The following is a 6,941-nucleotide window of genomic DNA, read 5'->3' as shown; positions in this document are numbered from 1 at the left end:
TGGAGACTGGTCCGCTCACTGGCTGAGCGCGGTGCGGGTGTGACACCGAGGGTTGCGATCCCGTTACCGGTCACGAAAAAAGACAAAAAGGAAAAAAAAAAAAAAAAGAACCTGAAACAACTAGGTTGTGTCTATTCCTTAGTTTCATTACACAAGAGAATAACATTTCCCTTTCTAGTTGCTCTTATTTTTTCTCAGTGGGTTCCAAAGAAAAGAGAGAAGTTCAAAGGCATTCAATCTTCCATATATCCTGAGATGCAAATGATTTGCTTTAATAAAGAACATAAATATATATGCTGATCGTAGAAAATTTTGAAAATACAGACAGACAAGTAAAAAGAAGAAGAACATCACCTACAATAAAATACTATTAAAAGTATTGTACGGGCCGAGCCCATGGCGCACTCGGGAGAGTGCGGCGCTGGGAGCGCAGCAGCACTCCCGCCGCGGGTTCGGATCCTATGTAGGGATGACCGGTGCGCTCACAGGGCTCACTGGCTGAGCACAGTGCGGCCGGTCTCAAAAAGGACAAAAAAGAAAAAAAGAAAAGAAAAGTATTGTACATTTCTTAAACATATCTTTCTATGCAGATATGAACTTTCACATTTAGGTCCTTTTTCTTTTTTTCCTTTTTGTCTTTTTTCGTGTCTGGCAACGGATCACAACCCTCAGTGTCACGCCCGTACCGGACCAGAACCGGCAATGGGATCGCAACCCTCGGTGTTGCGCCCGCACCTCACTCAGCCAGTGAGCGGGAACCGGTCTGTATGTGGGATCCGAACCCTCGGCGGGAGCGCTGCCGCGCTCCCAAGCAGCGCACTGTAGCAGTGCGCCACCGGGCCAGCCCCAAGGTCCTTTTTTATTAACATTAGATTGTAAACATATCTATCATTAAAAATTCTTCATAAACCTCTTTCCATAGATTCCTAACATTCCATACTGTAGACTTACCAAATTTATTTTCTATTAATATTGATTTTAAATATTCCCAATTTTCCACAAGAATAAAATACAGCAAAATTTAAAAGCCTTATGTATAAACCTGTTTGTACATTTCAAGTTCCTTTTGGTCAGATTACAAGGGGAATCAGATAGCTTTCTGACATATATACGTTTCTGGGTTCAGTTCTTTTTGGATGATGAAGCATACTTCTTTCTAGGGACAATCTACCTAATTAGCAAATAAAACAAGCACACAACATTTAATGCTGAATATTTTTTAAAAGATATTCAGTACTGAAAACAAAGATATAAAAGAACTTACTCAGAAACACGAAGAATGTTCTCTTTCCCTTCTTCAACAGAAATGCTGACATCGTCTTTCACATGTTCTACTGCCAGTAAAGCGCCTATAAATAATGAATGAAAGATTTATCTATCTTTGAAAACTATGGATTATTTGTAATTTGAATCATAGAGATATAAGGATGAGTCAACAAACCAATATTAAGTCCTGCAAGAAGTAAACTTTTTTCCCAGTAGTCTGTAGACAGAAAGTCTGCTTTTGAATGCACTCAGCTTCCACTTAGAGACACTGAAATTAATCTTTTCCTCCCTCAGGAAACAAGAGGAAATTAGAGTAGCGTTTTGTATAACAGCTATTGTTAATAGCATCTGAGTGATTGCTATGTGTTTGGCACTATGCTAAATGCTTTACAGTCCTTATAATTTTTAATCTTTGTAGCAACCTTAAGTGGTAGATACCATTATCCCCGTTTAGAGAAGATGAAACTGAGGTTAAGAAAGGTTAAATAACCGGTCCCTGACTAAACACATGGCAGTCAGGATTTGAATAGATTTAAGGCAGTGCAGAGTTCGGACTCTTTTTTTTTTTTTTTTTTTAGAATTCAGACTCTAAAACACAGTGTAATATTGCCTTTCAACACCTAATAAAGTTCACTTAAGTTGACTCATCAATCCCTTGTCCCTTAATTTGGCAAAAATGGACAACCAGCACTCAGATATTGGTTTCTAAATACCACTGCTCCCCTGGAAACAGGGTCATGGCAGGGATGGTACAAAATAAACCTGGAAGGATAAGATGGAGTTACTGCCGGTCCTGAAGCATGAGCTGCAATAGGTCAGTGGCCACAGCAGCATCCACGACTATCTAGAATTTCTTTCAGGACAGATGATGGCAGGGTTGGTAGTGGGGGAAGACAAATAGTGGGGAAGACAAATATGGAAACAAATACTATGAAGACAATAAGCAATTTTTTGGCCATTACTGATGGGTTTTATGAAATGAATGGCAAAAACACGTTTGGATGTGGATGGAAGCATGGTGTCTCCTGAATGGGATCGTTGGCTTCACCGTATGACCATGATCCTCCAACAACAAAACGACCTACTGCTCACAAATTCATGTGGACCAACCATAAATTCAAGTGGTGCTCCAAAACAATATGTACCTTATTCCACCACTAGAAAGAAGATTCAGGAGTGGGTTTCACCTTCAACTCCTTACAAGTAAGGGCAATGAAAAATACTTTAAGCGTGTTAAATATGGGGCTTCCCATGTAATTGCACTTTTACTGCTTATCATTAACTTGATTAAAATTGTTTGACTAAGCAAAAAATCTTAACCTGGAAAATCTTATTGTGCTAGAAAGCAAGAAAGTACTCAAAAGTAAGATAAGAAATACTATATGTCAAAAAGACATACAGGCCAGCTTGAAGGGGCAAATTGGGGTACTTTGACCATCCAAATAAATGAGATAGATTTCAGCATATCCATCCAATGTAATCCTATCCAGCAAATAAAAGCAATGAATACTGTTACAGGCAACAAGATAGATGAATCTCAAAAGCATTACCCTAGGTACAAAAGAATACATATGACATGATTCAATGTTTACGAATTTCTAGAAAAAGCAAAACAATACTGACAGAAAGCAGATCAGTGGCTGCCAGGTGCCAGGGATGGGGAAAGGGGTAAGTGCAAAAGGGAATAAGGGAAGTTTCTGAAGTAATGGAAACAGACTAAATCATTGTGGTGGAGGTTATATGATGTATATATTTGTCAATCAATCTGTACTCTTAAAATTGGTAAACTTAATTATATGCAAGTTATAATCAATAAAACTAATTTTTAAAAACAAAATGTTTTAAAGTTTTTAAATCAAAAATGAAAATAATACAGATGATAACCTATTGGGTATATTTTGCTATGAATTTTTTTTTTTTTTTTAATGAGAAAAAGAAAAAGCTCTTCTCATAGAAAAATACCAACAATACATGTAGAAGGAATGGTAGGATTGGAAGGTCACCATTTGGCAACCATCATAATAAACAAGTTGGGTAGGAAGCATCAATGAATATTGAAACCAGTGGAAAGGTCTGATGGAGAGTGGAAAGTTTACATGGTCCCAAAGCATCTCTCCATTAAAATGCCTGTGAATTGTAAACGGAAAACTTTGCAGCAGGGAAAGCTGGCAGATACCATCTTAAAGAAACCAAGGTTAGAATCATCAGCAATGGAAAAACTAAACTCCTGCACCAATCAATGGGCTGCAATGAAGAACAAGGAATCACTGTGCTATTCCTGCCAAAGACACATAGCCTAAATCTAGCCACGAGGAAGGAAACATCAGACAAACTGGCACAGGATATTCCTCAAGTAAATGTCTTGTAATCTTCACAGAGGTCAAAGCTATGAAAGCCATGGGAAAAACTAATAAACCATTCCATATTGAAAGAAAGTGGGGAGACATGGAAACTAAGGGCAAACAAAGCATGACTCTGAATTTTGATCCCTGCAGCATGGAGAGCACTGTTGGAATAGCGTTAGATCAAGAATAGAGTCTAAGCACTGGATGTAAAAATTGTATCAATGTGTGTATCTTGATTTTGATGGCTGTGAGGTCATGTAGAGTTTCCTTGCCAGTGGGAGATGTACACTGGAGTATTCTGGAATGCTGAAGCCATCATATCTGCAATATTCTCTTGGGTGATACAGAGGGTAAAAAAATTTTGTTCTATTCTTGCATCTTTTCTGTAGGGTTGAAGTTATTTTAACATTAAAAAAATACATGTAAATACTTAACATGCTAAACACATAAAATAGAGAAATTCTAGCAATGCAATCTACTGTTCTAAATATTTCATTTAATCGTATTATTTAAACAACTGGGATGAATTAAATCAAAAACAAAAAAGGAGGGGGAACAGCAACCATAAAAATGATACATATTCTATAATTGGTCTATAGCTTAAAATAACAACAAATTTCTTTAAGAGACTTTTCCAGAATACTGGTGGAATGTGATTCTGAGTTCTACAATTCACTAAGGAAACAGGTCTATCACTTTCAGGGTGACTTTCAAAGGAATGATTGAGTATCTGTGTCAGGGACTTTACCTACAGTCTCATTTAATTCCCTAAGTGGAAGGCATTATTTCCCGAATCTTAAACAAGGAAATTGTGGGAGAAACACAATTCCACACTAATAAGTGGCAGCCAGGATTGGACTCAGGTCGCCAGAACCAAATGCCTTTACTTTCAACCAGGAGGCTGCGGAGTCTGGTGCTCTTCCAGCCCAAGAATCAAACCCATTTCTTTTAGAGTTCATTGATTTGTTGAGGTTAGTCCATAATTACCAGAACCAAGATGCTAAAACATTATCACTTCTTAAACATTTTTAAATGCTATTAAATTGTTTTTATTCCAACAGACTCAGAACACCACCAAGGTTGAAAAGTAATGAGTAATTTCATCAGCCCTACGTGACGAACTGTATCTAAAGGCCTGGGTTTCTTGAATACTGGAAAGGACTCGTGTGTCTAGAGTGCTCAATCACATTAACAAATACGAGATCAGTAAACTACTCAAATTCTTTGGTGTAAATTCCCAAACTAACGAAAAAGCAGAAACTGTAAGCTATCTACTGACAATAACCTTGGCCAAGTGAAAAAAGCAATTCCAAATGGAACTCAAGACGTATCCGGACGGTGGCGGGTCCCACGTTCACTGTCATTTACTACATGCACAGGGCGTGTAGTTGGTAAAGCAGCCCTTCCACCCGCTGCGTACCCGGGAGCTTCCGCAGTTACCCCACCACCTTTAACCAGAAAAGGATGCAACCTCAGTTGAAACCCCAAATGCTAATATGACTGTCTGCCTCGTTCCCTCTGAACCTGATAAAACGTAAGGAAAAGTCGATCCGAGTGGACTGAGGATCTCTTCTGACAGGAAGGACGGGAAGGTGAGGTGAGACAAGGAGAGTGAGAGTGGAAAAACGCTACAAGAGGGGGAGGGAAGACAATGTGATCTTCAGCTTTAAAATGTCCCCTCTTCGAGAACCTCTCGGTCTCGGAGGGAAACTACTTTACAAGGAGAGCAGAGAGTCGGCTGGGAGTCAGTCAACCCTCAGAGAAAAACAGGTCCGCCGCAGAGCCCCGACTCAGGCCGCGCGACCCTCCGCGCCTGGGAAAACCGCCCTCGGGAGCAGATGCTCCTGCCGGGGACAGTGGGCGAGGGGAGCGAATCACACGCGGCGCACGGTTCAGTAAGGCTGCAGGCCCAATCTCCCAGCCGGCGACCGCCACTGCGCAAAGCCGCGCGCGGCGACCTTCCCCGCCCCGCACCCTCCCGGGCTGACGCAACACACACGAGCCGGCGGCCCCGGCCCCTCACCCAGGGGAGGGTCTCCCGAATTCACGGTCAGATAGAGCGTCGCCATCGCCGCCAGTCTGCGGGGCCGTCACTGCGCCTGCCCCGCGCCCGAAACACCCGCAGCCGTCGAAGCGAGAGGATGCAACGTGTGCGCGTGCCCGACACCGCCCAACCCCCGCCCTGCCCCTGCGCCGAAGCCGTCACCGCGTGCGCCACGGGCGTCATCGCCGCGCGCCGCCCAAGCCCCGCCCCTGCGTCTAGGGTGGGTGCCACGTGGCTCCCACTTACCGCCCTGGGAAGACGCCTAAGTGGACCAGACATTTGTAAGTTAAGTGGAGAAAGCGGGTGGAAAAACTGGTTCTGCTGTGGAATGGGCGTTTATGCGAAGCAGGAAGAAAGACGTAGACAGTATTGTGTATTGTTATATTAAAGTCACAGGCGGCTATTGTTTTGGACTAAACTCCTGCTCTAGGCCCCAACTGACCCGAACAGGCTAAATAAATCAAAATGCAGTCGCCGCTACTAAAGTTTAAGGTCAGTTTCCAAAATAGGCCAGTTTCAGTCTTCAATGGGCCCAGATAACGAAGTTCTCTCTGCTTTAACCTGAGATTACTGATGTTAACTAATCAGTTAGTTTTCTGCCTCCCTGTCCCCGCCTCACAGAAAAGTATCTCTGAAAGGACTAATATGCTGTTTGTTCTTTAATTCTGCTTTTTTTTTTTTTTTTAAGCTCTTCTTTGTCTGTAAGACCAACCTCTTCTGCTCAGTTCACAAGGACACTTTATTTCATGGAATGATGTGTTGCCGGATTCTAGGCTCAAAATAAACCAATTGAGATCTTTAAATTTGTTGTAATTTCGTCCTTTGATAATAAACACAGAAAATGTCTTAGAAGCATACACACCAAACGGATAGCTGTGGTTACACTGGGGATGTGGGAAGCTTTTTCTAACATTTCCTCATTTTTTTTTTCAAAAGAAGAATGTGTTTTCAAGAGTTATTTGTGTATTTGAGAATAATAGTTAAAAGATTTATTTATGAAAGGCTTTAAAGAAAACCACTCTTCCAATTTGTCTTCCTTTATTTGCATGGACTGCACAAGAATGCCTTTCAGAGGGTTATCTGATTCTTCCTCTCAAAACCTCTTATTGGACCTGCCGAATGCTCCAGGCATATTCCAAGGGCTGGAGTTCAAGCTCAAGAAGCCAGGGACTGATTCCAAAGACCATGTAAAACTCAACCTCACACCGCCTTCTCAGCATCCACAAGACATCCCTGTTTTCACTAGGGAATGCCACTTAAGTTGTACAGTTGTCCCCCATATCTGC

General features: G+C 41.7%; 1 protein-coding gene, 1 long non-coding RNA gene and 1 pseudogene across 2 annotated transcripts in view; 2 read left to right on the top strand and 1 right to left on the bottom strand.

Annotated features, from left to right (window-relative positions):
• The window catches only part of EPRS (glutamyl-prolyl-tRNA synthetase), an 83,530-nt gene extending 82,186 nt beyond the window's left edge, over positions 1-1,344 (bottom strand). The window contains exon 1 of the mRNA XM_008587818.1: positions 1,265-1,344. The gene's annotated coding sequence lies outside the window, so the exon portion shown is untranslated. The remainder of the gene's footprint in view (positions 1-1,264) is intronic.
• A 697-nt stretch (positions 1,345-2,041) lies between these two features.
• Positions 2,042-2,473, top strand: LOC103603327 (annotated as a pseudogene).
• Positions 2,474-5,844: 3,371 nt separating this feature from the next.
• Positions 5,845-6,458, top strand: LOC103603325. The gene is made up of 2 exons (XR_551602.1): positions 5,845-5,936; positions 6,344-6,458. It is a non-coding gene; the product is annotated as an uncharacterized LOC103603325 (long non-coding RNA).
• Positions 6,459-6,941: the final 483 nt, after the last annotated feature.

This window comes from Galeopterus variegatus, unplaced genomic scaffold (genome assembly GCF_000696425.1).
Source record: "Galeopterus variegatus unplaced genomic scaffold, G_variegatus-3.0.2 Scaffold4549, whole genome shotgun sequence".
Taxonomy (NCBI): Eukaryota; Metazoa; Chordata; class Mammalia; order Dermoptera; family Cynocephalidae; genus Galeopterus; species Galeopterus variegatus.
Note: the sequence above shows the minus strand (reverse complement) of the source record. Positions and strands in the feature narration are given on the sequence as shown.